Here is a 16,543-nt window from a genome sequence, read left to right on the forward strand (position 1 = left end):
CTACCGTCTGTAAGCTGTTAGTGTCTTAACGACCGTTCCACAGGTGCATGTTCATTAATTGTTTATGGTTCATTGAACAAGCATGGGAAACAGTGTTTAAACCCTTTACAATGAAGATCTGTGAAGTTATTTGGATTTTTACGAAATATCTTTGAAAGACAGGGTCCTGAAAAAGGGATGTTTTTTTCTGCTGAGTTTAGACAAATCAGCAGAATATTTAATAATTCCAAAAACAGCTGATTGCAATTTCAGCTGAAAGCCTACCCAAGCCTATCCTGTTTTTAGTCTCGTTACCAAAAAGACAAAAGAGGACGGCTTCGGAATGATTTAGTTTGAAACATGGATCAAGGAAGACAGGTTGGTGGGAAAGAAGAGTGACAGAGAGAGGGAGAATGCGTGGAGGACAAAGGAGAGGAAGACCAAGAGCGGTGGTCTCTGATGAGATAAGGGCCACAATTATTGACCATGTGGTAAACCATGGTCTCTCTTTGAGAGAGGCCGGTTTAAGGGTGCAACAAAATCTGCAGCATTCAACAGTTGTGTTATGTTCTGTTAATTACTGATGTCCCCTTTAAGAATGGAGCCCCCTTGGTCATGCACAGTGTTGTTCTATGTTATTCTGGTACTAACTCGTTTTAGTAAATGTGAAGCTCCAGTTCCATTTCTTGTATTCAGAGTTTTTCTTATTATATAAATAAGTAATAAGAGCTAAGACACTACAAGTTGCATCAATAGTACAAATTATCCGGCAAAACAACAGGTGAGATGTGCATCCTTCAATGATAATTTAACTACATATTACAGTACAATACAGTATGTTCACATTTTTACATGTACTGACATTTTGAAATATGTTGATTGTTTTGTATTTTTCAGGAGGATCCAAAGGTAGAGGCAGAATATTATCAGATGCGTAGGAAATTGCCATTGTTGACATGGTAATTGGAAACAATGCAATAAAATTGTGGAAAATTCGGGACAAAGTGCAGGCAGGCAATATCACTTTTGGGAATGTGAATACGGTCAGCACAACGACAATTGCCAGAGTCCTAGAGAAACATAAAACAAGGATGAAGCAGTTGTACGCTGTACACTTTGAGAGAAACGGGGAACGTGTGAAAGAACTCCGGTATCAGTATGTCCAGGTAAGATGTCTGTTCAATAACCAAACAGGGTACATACACAGCTATGCATAATGTAAAGTACTGTAAAACTGTTTATTTACTGTATTTTAGAGAGTAATGGAGATGGAAGCCAGGCAAACTGCACATACATTCATCTTTGTGGATGAAGCTGGATTCAACCTGGCAAAAACACGCCGCAGGGGAAAAATGTGATTGGACAGAGAGCAACCGTGGATGTCCCAGGCCAGAGAGGAGCTAACGTCACAATGTGTGCAGCACTGTCCAATGATGGTTTGCTGTTACACAAACCACTCATTGGCCCCTACAATACAGAGAGGCTCATTTATTTTCTGGATGACCTGCATAATCGACTTGTGCCAGAGGAGACCGGGGCAAGAAACTCCCCTAACCTTCGTTGTTGTGTGGGATAATGTGGCAGTCAAACACTCTGCTGCAGTCACATCCCAAGATGTCAGTACTATTCCTGCCTCCATACTCCCCCTTTCTAAGCCCCATAGAAGAGTTTCTCTCTGCGTGGAGGTGGAAGGTTTATGACCCCCATCCACATGACCAGATGTCCTTACTGGATGCCATGAATGCAGGGTGTGGAGAAATTTCTCCTGAAGACATGCCAGAGTTGGATTAGACATTCCAGAAGATACTTTCCAAGATGCATCGCCAGAGAAGATATAAGAAGTGATGTTGATGAGAACTTGTGGCCAAATGCAGGAGAGAGGGAGAACTAGAATCCTCACAGTACTGTACAGTATGAGTGATTATACTATACATGTTGATGAGAACTAGAATCCTCACAGTACTGTACAGTATGAGTAATTATACTATACATGTTGATGAGAACTAAAATCCTCACAGTACTGTACAGTATGAGTAATTATACTATACATGTTGATGAGAACTGTGGCCAAATGCAGGAGAGAGGGAGAACTAGAATCCTCACAGTACTGTACAGTATGAGTGATTATACTATACATGTTGATGAGAACTAGAATCCTCACAGTATGTTTTGGTCACTTTTGAATGCTGGCGGTGCTTTCACTCTAGTGGTAGCATGAGACGGAGTCTACAACCCACACAAGTGGCTCAGGTAGTGCAGCTCATCCAGGATGGCACATCAATGCGATTTGTGGCAAGAAGGTTTGCTGTGTCTGTCAGCGTAGTGTCCAGAGCATGGAGGCGCTACCAGGAGACAGGCCAGTACATCAGGAGACATGGAGGAGGCCGTAGGAGGGTAACAACCCAGCAGCAGGACCGCTACCTCCGTCTTTGTGCAAGGCGGAGCACTGCCAGAGCCCTGCAAAATGACCTCCAGCAGGCCACAAATGTGCATGTGTCTGCTCAAACGGTCAGAAACAGACTCCATGAGGGTGGTATGAGGGCCCGACGTCCACAGGTGGGGGTTGTGCTTACAGCCCAACACCGTGCAGGACGTTTGGCATTTGCCAGAGAACACCAAGATTGGCAAATTCGCCGAATACCTATGTAAACGGGATCTTTTAGGTTTTTTTTTAATTAAATTTGCATAACTGTCTAAAAATGTGTTTTTTCTTTGCCATTATAGGGTATTGTAGGGTATTCTGATGATGAAAAAAAAATATTTAATCAATTTTAGTATAAGGCTGTAACGTAACAAAATGTGGGGAAAGTTGTAAAATGTTGCACCCCCACAATCTTCTCTCCCCATTACTATTCACCCAGGCCTACAGAAATAATTGTCATGCATGATTTAAAACATGAATGAAGTAATTGTGCACAAGTTATTGGATTATCGCTGAGCAATAAACACACATAGCCAATGATGACATGCTGTCGCAACACATTATGTGGTTTCCTGTTTTACTGTAGGTTCTAATGACTTCCCTTGACGTTCCACCACACAGCACAGCTTTACATTGTCCAATCTCATTTCCCTGCTGTTCAATACTGAACAACCCAATAAGGAGACACAATCTGGATATATTTTAATCAGGCTGAGCTTTATCTAATGAGCAGACTGGAGAACCCACCTGCCAGTCACTGTAATGAGTTGATAACAAAAAATAAAAGTATGTTTTATTGTCACACCAGATAGGTGCAGTGAAATGTGCTGTTTTGTAGGGTTAGGCATAGTTGTACAGCAGACCTGGAGCAAATTAGGGTTAAGGACACCTTGCTCAAGGACACCTTGCTCAAGGATTTTTTTATTTTTTGAACCAGCGACCTTTCTGTTACTGCCCCAACGCTAGGCTACCTGCTGCCCAAGACGTTGCAATGATCACTCACATCAGATATCAATCGCACACACATCTGCCCCTACTCTATTATCTTTTGAATGTCAATGTGTCATTATGTCATCATGGTTCTCAGTAAACATGTAATAAAGTATTTAAGGTGACTTAGATTTATCAAAACAAAAATCCCAATTATTATTTATACTTTCATTATTTTCCTACCTCTGGTTTTAGCAAGGTTACATATCTAAGGGATTATGATTAATATACAGTTGAAGTCGGAAGTTTACATACACCTTAGCCAAATACATTTATACTCAGTTTTTCACAATTTCTGACATTTAATCCTAGGAAAAATTCCCTGTTTTAGGTCAGATAGGATCAACACTTTATTTTAAGAATGTGAAATGTCAAAATAATAATAGAGAGATTTATTTATTTCAGCTTTTATTTCTGTCATCACATTCCCAGTGGGTCAGAAGTTGACATACACTCAATTAGTATTTGGTAGCATTGCCTTTAAATTGTTTAACTTGGGTCAAACGTTTCGGGTAACCTTCCACAAGCTTCCCACAATAAGTTGGGTGAATTTTGGCCCATTCCTCCTGACAGAGCTGGTGTAACTGAGTCATGTTTGTAAGCCTCCTTGCTCGCACACACTTTTTCAGTTCAGCCTCCACTTTCTATAGGATTGAGGTCAGGGCTTTGTGATGGCCACTCCAACACCTTGACTTTGTTGTCCTTGAGCCATTTTTGCCACAACTTTGGAAGTATGCTTGGGGTCATTGTTCATTTGTAAGACCCATTTGCGACCAAGCTTCAACTTCCTGACTAATGTCTCGAGATGTTGCTTCAATATATCCACATAATTTTCTTCCCTCATGATGCCATCTATTTTGTGAAGTGCACCAGTCCCTCCGGCAGCAAAGCACCCCCACAACATGATGCTGCCACCCCCGTGCTTCACGGTTTGGATGGTGTTCTTCGGCTTGCAAGCGTCCCCATTTTTCCTCCAAACATAACTGTTATGTTCTGTTAATTACTGATGTCCCCTTTAAGAATGGAGCATCCTTGGTCATGCGCAGTGTTGTTCTATGTTATTCTGGTACTAACTGATTCCAGTAAAATGTGAAGCTCCAGTACCATTTCTTGTATTCAGAGTCTTTCTTATTATATAAATAAGTAATAAGAGCTAAGACACTACAATGGCGACGAGGATGATTACCTGCAGTGTGCATCACGAATGCAGATGGAGCTCGTAGGAAGAGGAAGATTTTGACCCTGTAGCACAACAGCTAGCAAGCAGTGACGACGAGGGGAGAGCTAACGAGAACGAGGCGGCAGATCAAAGACCCGTGGAGCCGGAGGTAAAGAGAATGGCTAGCATCGGGAAAATAGATGTGTTTGATGACACGCAAGAAAACTGGGCAACTTACATTGAACGACTGGAACAGTACTTCATTGCAAACGACATTGCTGATAACAAGAGAGTACCAGCGTTGTTGAGTTTAATTGGCCCAAAAACGTACAGTTTGCCAAGAGATCTGACTGCCCCTCTGAAGCCCTCAAATAAAACATTCACAGAGATTGTGGAGATATTGCAAAATCACCTATCACCTAAACCACTCCTCATCGCGGAACGTTTTCGTTTCCACAAGAGAGATCAGAATGAGGGTGCGGGTGTTAGTACATATGTAGCAGAGTTGAAGAAACTGTCTGAACATTGCCAGTTTGGAGAGAACCTAAATGACACATTAAGGGATAGATTTGTTTGTGGACTGAAACATGAACACATTCAAAAACGTTTGCTCACAGAATCAGATCTCACGTTTGCAAAGGCTGTTGAAATTGCTGTGACTATGGAAATCGCGACGAAAGATGCATTTGAGTTGCAAAGTAAAAGAAATACTGACCTATCACAAACTTCCCTGCACAAGTTTTCGCGCAGCCGACAGCGCCCCCGTTTGGCCGAAAAATGCAACAGGTGTGACAGAGATGGCCACGGAGCAGAGGACTGCCGTTTCAAAGGCGAAATTTGTCACAAATGCAGTAGAAGGGGGCACATTCAAAGAGCATGCAGAGCAAAATTCAGTCACAACAGGAAAACTGAGAAAATTAAAGGGTCTGTGAATGCACTAGCAGAGAACAGTGGCAGTGATTCAGATGAACGATTAATTGGTACAATGGAGTTAAACACAGTGACTTCTCCCAGCAGTAGCATAATATGGGTGACACCAGATATCGAAGGCAAACCCCTCAAAATGGAGCTGGACACAGGATCTGCAGTGTCTATAATTTCCACTACTGTCTACAATGAGCACTTCAAGGCTATCAAGCTGAAGAACACAAATGTGTTGCTGAAGAGCTACTCAGGAGAGAGATTGAGCCCAATGGGGGCATTGCAGGTCAGAGTGAGCTATGGGGGGCAAACACAGCAGTTACAGCTGTATGTGGTGCCTGGAACTGGCCCCCCATTATTTGGCAGGGAATGGCTTTCAAAAATAAAGCTGAACTGGTGTGATATGAAAATGCTCCACACGTTCCAGTCCAAAGAGAAAGACACAGACCAAACACTGGAACACTTGCGGAAGAAATACAACACAGTTTTCAGTGATCAGATGGGAACAGTAAAAGGCTTCACAGCAAAACTTGTACTGAGAGATGACGCAACCCCAAAATTCTGCAAAGCCAGATCGGTTCCATACTCCCTGAGACCAAAGGTGGAAGCGGAAATCGATCGCTTGCAGGATACAGGGATCCTGACGAAAGTGGACAGAAGCGAATGGGCCACACCCATAGTTCCTATTGTGAAGAAAGACGGGTCTGTTAGAATGTGTGGGGACTTCAAGGTAACTGTGAATTCGATGTTGCATGTGGACCAATACCCCCTGCCACGTCTGGAGGACATCTTTGCTGCACTAGCTGGTGGGAAACACTTCAGTAAAATCGATCTGAAACAGGCTTACCTGCAGCTACCGGTTGAAGAGAGCTCCAAACAGTACCTGACAATAAACACACACAAAGGTCTATACAGGTATAACCGCCTGGTTTTTGGCATCGCATCGGCCCCAGCCATTTGGCAACGAACTATTGACCAGATTTTGCAAGGAATCCCAGGAACCCAGTGTATCCTGGATGACATGATCATAACAGGACGCACCGACAAAGAACACCTGGCTAACCTGGAAGAGGTCCTGAAAAGACTGAAAGAGTATGGTCTACAGGCAAACTTACAGAAGTGTGAGTTCTTCAAAGACAAGATTGTCTTCTGTGGACATGAAATTGACCGCAATGGATTGCACAAAACACAGGACAAAATCGAGGCAGTGGTACAGGCACCACGACCACAAAATATCACAGAAGTGGCCTCCCGGGTGGCGCAGTGGTCTAGGGCACTGCATAGCAGTGCTAACTGCGCCACCAGAGTCTCTGGGTTCGCGCCCAGGCTCTGTCGCAGCCGGCCGCGACCGGGAGGTCCGTGGGGCGACGCACAATTGGGCTAGCGTCGTCCGGGTTAGGGTGGGTTTGGCCGGTAGGGATATCCTTGTCTCATCGCGCTCCAGCGACTCCTGTGGCGGGCCGGGCGCAGTGCGCGCTAACCAAGGGGGCCAGGTGCACGGTGTTTCCTCCGACACATTGGTGCGGCTGGCTTCCGGGTTGGAGGCGCGCTGTGTTAAAGAAGCAGTGCGGCTTGGTTGGGTTGTGTTTCGGAGGACGCATGGCTTTCGACCTTCGTCTCTCCCGAGCCCGTACGGGAGTTGTAGCGATGAGACAAGATAGTAATTACTAGCGATTGGATACCACGAAAAATTGGGGAGAAAAAGGGGATAAAATTTATTTTTTTTAAAAATTAAAAAAATTAAAAAAATATCACAGAAGTGCGATCTTTTGCGGGACTGATCAATTACTACAGAAGATTCCTCCCAAACCTTTCAGCAGTACTCCAGCCTCTAAATCAGCTCCTGGAAAAGAATAGGACATGGCGGTGGACAGAACAGTGTGAAAATGCATTTCTGGAGGCAAAACGGCTCATCACATCTGAACAGGTCCTGATGCATTACGACCCTGAACTGCCAGTGAAGTTGGCTTGTGATGCGTCCCCTTATGGCTTAGGGGCCGTCCTTTCACACACACTGAAAGATGGGTCAGAGAGGCCAGTTGCATTCGCGTCACGAACATTGAACGATGCAGAGAAAAACTACTCACAAATCGACAAAGAAGCACTGGCGCTAGTGTGGGGCGTCAAGAAATTCCACGCATACCTATATGGCAAGCGTTTCACACTGGTTACGGATCACCAGCCGTTGCTTTCCATTTTCAGTCCAAAGAAAGGCATTCCGGCAATGACAGCAGCCAGGTTACAGCGATACGCCTTGTTCCTTGCCAGTCATATGTATGACATTGAGTTTAAGCCGTCGTCCCTCCACACAAATGCAGATGGATTATCCAGACTGCCGTGTACAAGAGAAAGACAAAGGAGTGTGGATGCAGTGGACATTTTCCATACCGCTCAGCTCGAGGCACTACCGGTCACAAGCACAGTTATCAAACAGGAGACAAGGAAAGATGTGACCTTGTCAAAAGTGTACACCTACACCATGTCAGGATGGCCAGCTACTGGCAGAAAGGAGCTGACTCCGTATTTCCAGCGGAGAAATTAAATTACAACGTACCAAGGATGTTTGATGTGGGGAATGAGAGTCATGATACCCCAGAAATGCCAACATCAGCTTTTGCAGCAACTACATGAAGGTCATGTTGGAATTGTCAAAATGAAGCTGCTCGCAAGGAGCCACTTCTGGTGGCCAGGTCTGGATCAACAGATAGAAAATATGGCAAAGAACTGTAGCGGATGTTTGGAAACCCTTCACATGCCTGCTCCTGTCCCAGTCCACCCTTGGGAATGGCCCACAGAGCCATGGCAGAGAGTTCATGTGGACTACGCTGGTCCCTTTGAAAAGCACATGTTTCTGGTTATAGTTGATGCCCATTCCAAATGGCCAGAGGTGTTTTGCACTGACTCCTCCACCTCAGCTCAGACGATAGAGTGTCTCAGAACACCGTTTGCACGCTTCGGATTGCCGCTGCAGCTAGTAAGTGACAACGCGCAAGCTTTTGTAAGTGACGAGTTTACAAGTTTCATGTCAGTAAATGGAATCAAACACTCAACCTCAGCTCCGTACCACCCTGCCACCAATGGGCTGGCAGAACGCTTTGTGCAAACCCTAAAGCAAGGACTCCGTGCAGCAAAACGAGACGAAGGGACTTTGCAAACAAAACTGGCCAAGTTCCTGGTCTCCTACCGAAACACCCCACATGCCACGACAAATGAAAGCCCAGCCGCACTGATGTTCGGGAGGCCTCTCCGCACACGGCTGGACATCATGAAGCCTAACAGGCGTAATGAAGTGCTGAACAAACAAGCCAAGATGCTCTCCGGTGGCCGGGAGCGCCATCTCCAAACAGGACAGGAAGTGATGGTGCGAGACTACAGAGGAGTAGGGAAATGGACAAGAGGGACCGTACATACACAAACGGGACCCAGAACTTACCAGGTTCAAGTGAGCCCAGACATAATGTGGCGGCGTCACATTAACCAAATGCATTCCACGGAAAACAGCACAACAATCGAGAGAGAACAGGCACAGAGAGCTCCTGAGAGTGACACACAGGGAACTGTAGAGGGCGGTGGAGCAGTAAAGAGACCCCAGGCTGAAAGAAGGGAACGTGTTGATGAAGGTGCTGCTATAGCAGAACCTATAAGGGAGCAAGCACACACTGAGGATGTTCAGGAGCCTCCAGACAATCCTAGGCGTTACCCAGAACGAAGGCACCGTCCACCAGACAGACTGGACTTATAAACAAACAAACAAAAACTAACTGTTCAAGTTCAAATTAAAAGATGCAAAATAACTACAACAAGTTCTGGGAAGTGTTTCAGTTGTGGTTTGGTAAAAGTAACTCTGATTGTATAAGAGAGGGAATGTTATGTTCTGTTAATTACTGATGTCCCCTTTAAGAATGGAGCATCCTTGGTCATGCGCAGTGTTGTTCTATGTTATTCTGGTACTAACTGATTCCAGTAAAATGTGAAGCTCCAGTACCATTTCTTGTATTCAGAGTCTTTCTTATTATATAAATAAGTAATAAGAGCTAAGACACTACAATAACGATGGTCATTATGGTCACAGTTCTACAGTTCTAATTTTGTTTCATCAGACCAGAGGACATTTCTCCAAAAAGTACGATCTTTGTCCCCATGTGCAGTTGCAAACCGTAGTCTGGCTTTTTTATGGTGGTTTTGGAGCAGTGGCTTCTTCCCTGCTGAGTGGCCTTTCAGGTTATGTCGACATAGGACTCGTTTTACTGTGGATATAGATACTTTTGTACCTGTTTCCTCCAGCATCTTCACAAGGTCCTTTGCTCTTGTCCTGCGATTGATTTGCACTTTTCGCACCAAAGAACGTTCATCTCTAGGAGACAGAACGCATCTCCTTCCTGAGCGGTATGACAGCTGCGTGGTCCCATGGTGTTTATACTTGTGTACTGTTGTTTGTACAGATGAACGTGGTACCTTCAGCCATTTGGAAATTACTCCCAAGGATGAACCAGACTTGTGGAGGTCTACAATTTTTTTTCTGAGGTCTTGGCTGAATTATTTTGATTTTCCCATTATGTCAAGCAAAGAGGCACTGAGTTTGAAGGTAGACCTTGAAATACATCCACAGGTACACCTCCAATTGACTCAAATTATGTCAATTTGCCTATCAGAAGCTTCTAAAGCCTTGATATCATTTTATGGAATTTTCCAAGCTGTTTAAAGACACAGTCAACTTAGTGTATGTAAACTTCTGACCCACTGGAATTGTGATACAGTGAATTATAAGTGAAATAATCTGTCTGTAAACAATTGTTGGAAAAATAACTTGCGTCATGCACAAAGTAGATGTCCTAACCGACTTGCCAAAACTATAGTTTGTTAATAAGAAATTTGTGGAGTGGTTGTAAAACCTAAGAGTATGTAAACTTTCGACTTCAACTGTATATTGAAAGATGAGACTTAGCTAAATAGCATTATAGATCATGTTTAGAATTATCTGAGAAACCATGCCTGAAAATTTTAATTAAATGTAATTAATCACATGCTTCGTAAAAAAAAACAGGTGTAAACAACAGGTGTAGACTAACAGTGAAATGCTTACTTACGGGCCCTTCCCAGCAATGCAGAGAGAAAAATTACATAAAAAGATGTTTCCCTCAGCCTCAAACTACCCTCTTTACAATACATCCAATATGTATGTTATCACACAATTATTGCAGAAAGGTCAATGTAATGTGGAAAAATACAACGGTGGTAGCAAGGCAGCTATGGTCATGCAAGAGCTCTATGGAATATTGCCATTTTATAACATGAGAAATAAACAATTTTTATTTTGAGGATCAAGGAAGAATTGCGTCATAATATTCTTTATCCAGATTCTTATTCAGTCTTATTGATTTGTGTTATGCTTGGTGTTGACAGGGATGAAATAAATCATTGTGTTAACAGTAAAAGTATTTATCATATCACAATGTGTCCAATCCCAAGATAACCAGCTAGTGTCCATAATTAAAATCTTATTACAGAGATTCAATCTTAAATAAAACACTGTTCCCAGCTAAAATGTGATACTATATATGGAAATGGGTCAACTATTCTACAACAAGTTTGATTTGACAGGCTCTAAAATTGAAATACTCCCAGAGAACAACAGACAGGCACTGGGCCCTTATTCTCTTGTTTTGGAGGCCAAATGGAATACAGTATTTTACATCGCGCCGTGGACCAGTGGTGTGATCGTATAACTGGGCGTTAAATAATTAACCGTCCTCTTACCAGAAGCAGCCTCTGTAATTTTAGACCTTAATTAATCACCCGGGAAACGCTCCATTCTTGGAACCATTTATTTGCCAACAGACTAGTGAAGAGGGACAATAGACATGAATTAATATTAGATATCAGTGGTGAAATGTGCCCCCATTCAAGACTGTAAACACACCCTGTCCAAAATGCGAGGCATGTTGCTGAAATGGCACGACCACTATTTATGATCCCCTTGGCTGTAAAACTTGCTTGTTAACAAAGCTCCATAATGTAGATCTCCCTCTCACAAACACACGCCTGTTATCCCAGACCGACGCATATGCATATGCATAAGATGAATCTGATCTGTTGGTCAATGTCAAACTACCGTTACTTACATTTCGCAAGTGTTTTAAAATGCTCCATCATTCTTAGGCGGCGTAGAGAAGATGGGATAACATTCTGATTCTATTTCAAGGCAGGCTGATACCTAGATAGCCCATATCCCATTTGGGGCAGCAGTGGCCTCTAATGCGATTTCTCCTCCATCCCAGCTTGTTATTTAAGTGCTGCAAATGTCAACCTCAATTCTAATGCAAAGGTCAAACCCAAAATTTTGCTGAGGATGGCAGCTCCAAAAAAAGTCTGCCTAACAGTCTACAGATACAGTCTCTCAAGTACCGAGAAGAAAATCATTTGTGTCAACAATTCCAGAGCCATATACAATACAATATAAATATATGGCTTTCCAATTAGTCTAATTGCCCTAAAGCATCTTGAACGGTTTGTGTAAACAGAATTTGTGGTTCACTCTCTCTGCCTCATATGTTTTTCTATTTCACCTTTATTTAACCAGGTAGGCCAGTTGAGAACAAGTTCTCATTTACAACTGCGACCTGGCCAAGGTAAAGCAAAGCAGCGTGACAAAAACAACAACAGAGTTACACATGGGATAAACAAACGTACAGTCAATAACACAATAGAAAAATATACAGTGTGTGCAAATGTAGTAAGATTAGGGAGGTAAGGCAATAAAAAGGCCATAGTGGCGAAATAATTACAATTTAGCATTAACACTGGAGTGATAGATGTGCAGTTGATGTGCAAGTAGCAATACTGGGGTACAAAATAGCAAAAATAAATAACAATATGGGGATGAGGTAGTTGGGTGGGCTATTTACAGATGGGATGTGTACAGGTGCAGTGATCGGTAAGCTGCTCTGACAGCTGATGATTAAAGTTAGTGAGGGAGATATAAGTCTCCAGCTTCAGTGATTTTTGCAATTTGTTCCAGTCATTGGCAGCAGAGAACTGGAAGGAAAGGTGGCCGAATAAGGAGTTGGCTTTGGGGATGACCAGTAAAATATTTCCTTGCTGGAGCGCGTGCTACGGGTGGGTGTTGCTATGGTGACCAGTGAGCTGAGATAAGGCGGGGCTTAATCTAGCAAAGACATTTTGTGGTCAATGAATGTGCAGTCCTTATTCATCACACTAATCTACTGGCTACTACTGATTTAATGCAGTGGCTGAATGTGGCCCAGGGGCACACATACCTCATGGAGTCATATACACTCAGGGAGCACAGTGTTTGGAAGAGACATGCATGGTGGGACAGCTGTATGAGTGGTACATTTATGAAAGTACTGTACAGTAACTGTAACCATATTACAGCAGTGTGCAGATCACTTTTGGTTACTGACAAGTAGTTAAAAGAAAAAAGCATTATTTGTTCAAATTACACAACACAGTTCAAATCAAACTTTGTCACATGCGCCGAATACAACAGGTATTAAGCCTTTAACCAATAGTGCAGTTCAAGAAAGAGTTAAGAAAATATTTACCAAATAAACAAAAAAATTATAAAACGAACACAATAAAATAACAATAACAAGGCTATGTTATAAGGGCACAAGGCGAGACCCAGATGCAGACATAGGAGGCAGATGGTTGGAGTCTTAGATGTTTATTAATCCAAAAAGGGGTCGGCAAGAGAATGGTCATGGACAGGCAAAAGGTCAAAACCAGTTCAGAGTCCAGTAGGTACCGAAGGGCAGGCAGAATGGTCAGGCAGGCGGGAATGGAGTCCAGAAAACAGGCAAGGGTCAAAACCAGGAGGACTAGCAAAGAGAAGAGAAAAAGGAATACGGGAAAAACACGCTGGTTGACTTGACAAACATACAAGACAAACTGGCACAGAGAGACAGGAAACACAGGGATAAATACACTGGGGAAAATAAACGACAATCACAAGGACAGGTGAAACAGATGTGACATACATACAGGGGGTACCGTGTCAATGTGCGGGGGTACAGGTTAGTCGAAGGGGGGGGGGGGGGGGGGTCAATGTAAATAGTCCGGTGGCCATTTGATTCATTGTTCAGCAGTCTTATGGCTTGGGGGTAGAAGCTGTTAAGGAGCATTTTGGTCCTAGACTTGGTGCTCCGGTACCGCTTTCCGTGCGGTAGCAGAGAGAACAGTCTATGACTTTGGTGACTGGAGTCTTTGACAATGTGTTTGGACCATGATCGTGTGTTGGTGATGTAGACAACAAGGAACTTGAAACTCTCGACTCGCTCCACTACAGCCCCGTCGATGTTAATGGGGGCCTGTTCGGCTCACCTTTTCCTGTAATCTACGATCAGCTCCTTTGTCTTCCTCACATTGAGGAGGAGGTTGTTGTCCTGACACCACACTGCCAGCCCTATAGGCTGTATCATTGTCGTCGGTGATCAGGCCTACCACTGTTATGTCGTCAGCAAACTTAATGATGGTGTTGGAGTCGTGTTTGGCCACGCTGTCGTGGGTGAACAGGGAACACGGGAGGTGACTAAGCACACACCCCTGAGGAGCCCCAGTGTTGAGGATCAGTTTGGCAGACATGTTGTTGCCTACCCTTACCACCTGGGGGCAGCCCGTCAGGAAGTCCAGGATCCAGTTGCAGAGGAAGGTTTTTAGTCCCATGGTCCTTAGATTAGTGATGAGCTTCATGGGCACTATGGTGTTGAACACTGAGCTGTAGTTAATGAACAGCATTCTCACATAGGTGTTCATTTTGTCCAGGTGGGAAAGGCCAGTGTGGAGTGCGACTGAGATTGCGTCATATGTGGATCTGTTGGGGCTGTATGCAAATTGGAGTGGGTCTAGGCCTAGGGTATCTGGGATGATGCTGTTGATGAGAGCCACGACCAGCAATTCAAAGCACTACAAGGCTACCAACGTGAGTGCTACGGGGCGGTAATTATTTAGGCAGGTTACCTTCGCTTCCTTGGGCACAGGGACTATGGTGGTCTGCTTGAAACATGTAGGTATTACAGACTCGGTCAGGGAAAGGTCGAAAATGTCAGTTTAGACACTTGCCAGTTGGTCCGCGCATGCTTTGAGTACATGTCCTGGTAATCCGTCTGACACCCCAGCTTTGTGAATGTTGACCTGTTTAAAGGCCTTGCTCACAGCGGCTGCCGAGAGCGCTATCACACAGTCATCCAGAACAGCTGGTGCTCATGTACATGCTTCAGTGTTGCTTGCCTTAAAGCGAGCGTAAAAGGCATTTAGCTCATCTGGTAGGCTCGCGTCACTGGGCAGCTCGCATCTGGGTTTCCGTTTGTAGTCCGTAATAGTTTTCAAGCCCTGCCACATCCGACGAGCGTCAGAGCCAGTGTAGTAGGATTCAGTCTTAATCCTTTATTGACGCTTTGCTTGTTTGATGGTTTGTCTGAGGGCATAGCGGGACTTCATATAAGTGTCCTGATTAGTGTCCCGCTCCTTGAAAGCGGCGGCTCTATCCTTCAGCTCGATGCGGATGTTGCCTGTAATCCATGGCTTCTGGTTGGGATATGTACGTACCGTCACTGTGGGGACGACGTTGTCTGTGCACTTATTGATGAAGCCGATGACTGAGGTGGTATACTCCTCAATGCCATTGGATGAATCCCAAAACATATTCCAGTCTGAGCTAGAAAAACAGTCCTGTAGCGTAGCATCCGCGTCATCTGACCACTTCAGTATTGAGCTAGTCACTGGTACTTCCTGCTTTAGTTTTTGCTTGTAAGCAGGAATCAGGAGGATAGAATTATGGTCAGATTTGACAAATGGAGGGCAGGGGAGAGCTTTGTATGCATCTCTGTGTGTGGAGTAAAGGTGGTCTAGAGTTTTTTTCCCTCTGGTTGCACATGTGACATGCTGGTAGAAATTAGGTAAAACGGATTTAAGTTTGCCTGTATTAAAGTCCCTGGCCACTAGGAGCGCCGCCTCTGGATGAGCATTTTCTTGTTTGCTTATGGCCTTATACAGCTGGTTGAGTGCGGTCTTAGTGCCAGTACTGGTTTGTGGGAGTAAATAGACGGCTACAAATAATATAGATGAGAACTCTATTGGTAGATAGTGTGGTCTACAGGTTATCATAAGGTACTCTACCTCAGGCGAGCAATACCTCAAGACTTCTTTAATATTAGAAATCGCACACCAGCTGTTATTGACAAATAGACACACACCCCCGCCCCTCGTAACTATACTACGATATTATCTCATTTGAAAAGATAAGTTGTCCAGTTTCCTTTCATTGCATTCAAATCATTATTTAACGTGATTATATTCCTGTTGCTTATACAAGTAGTTAACAAGTAATTACATGATAAAACTGAAATTGATTGTTATGTGCAGAGGAGAATATAGCAGTGGAACATTTGGAATGAACACAGGCTACAATCTATCTAGCTACCACGGTACATCACTTTTAATGTACCACTCCTACAGGTGAATGAACAAGAGAATAGAATGGCATTCCATTAAACTCTAGAACCCTGTTTAAAACACAACCACCATGATTCACAATAAGACCTCTCTAAACACAAAACATCCACCTGCTATTCTCAGGACATCGCACCAGCTCTCACCTGTACTGTAGCCTACCAGTGACACCTGCTGGGTACAGGCCTGTCAGGTATTACCACAGAGGGGTTACAAAGGGAAAAGGCAGCGTGATAGAGAGAAAGCCATTAAAAAGTGGAGCGTCTCGGAGTGGCTCTCCCACAGCTCCTGATTAAAGCTGATGGCCGTAGGAACTCTGTAATTACCTACGGTGCCAATTTTCTTCAGAGAGGAGGGAGGGAGGATGCAGGACCAGGTGTAAAACAGAATATTTTAGGATTATTTCCTAATAGCATCATAAATCTATTCATGCATCACTGTTACCGACAGCAACTGACTGCCACTGGGATAGCATGATTAGTGCACCTGCTACCAACATGATGCAAGGATTCAGTTGACCCTCACTAAATATTTGCATATTTTCATTAAAGTATACCAGTGTCATACAGTGGTTATAGAAATGAAGGTATACCATAGGCCTA

The sequence above is a fragment of the Salvelinus namaycush genome, chromosome 16, assembly GCF_016432855.1.
Source record: "Salvelinus namaycush isolate Seneca chromosome 16, SaNama_1.0, whole genome shotgun sequence".
Lineage (NCBI taxonomy): Eukaryota > Metazoa > Chordata > Actinopteri > Salmoniformes > Salmonidae > Salvelinus > Salvelinus namaycush.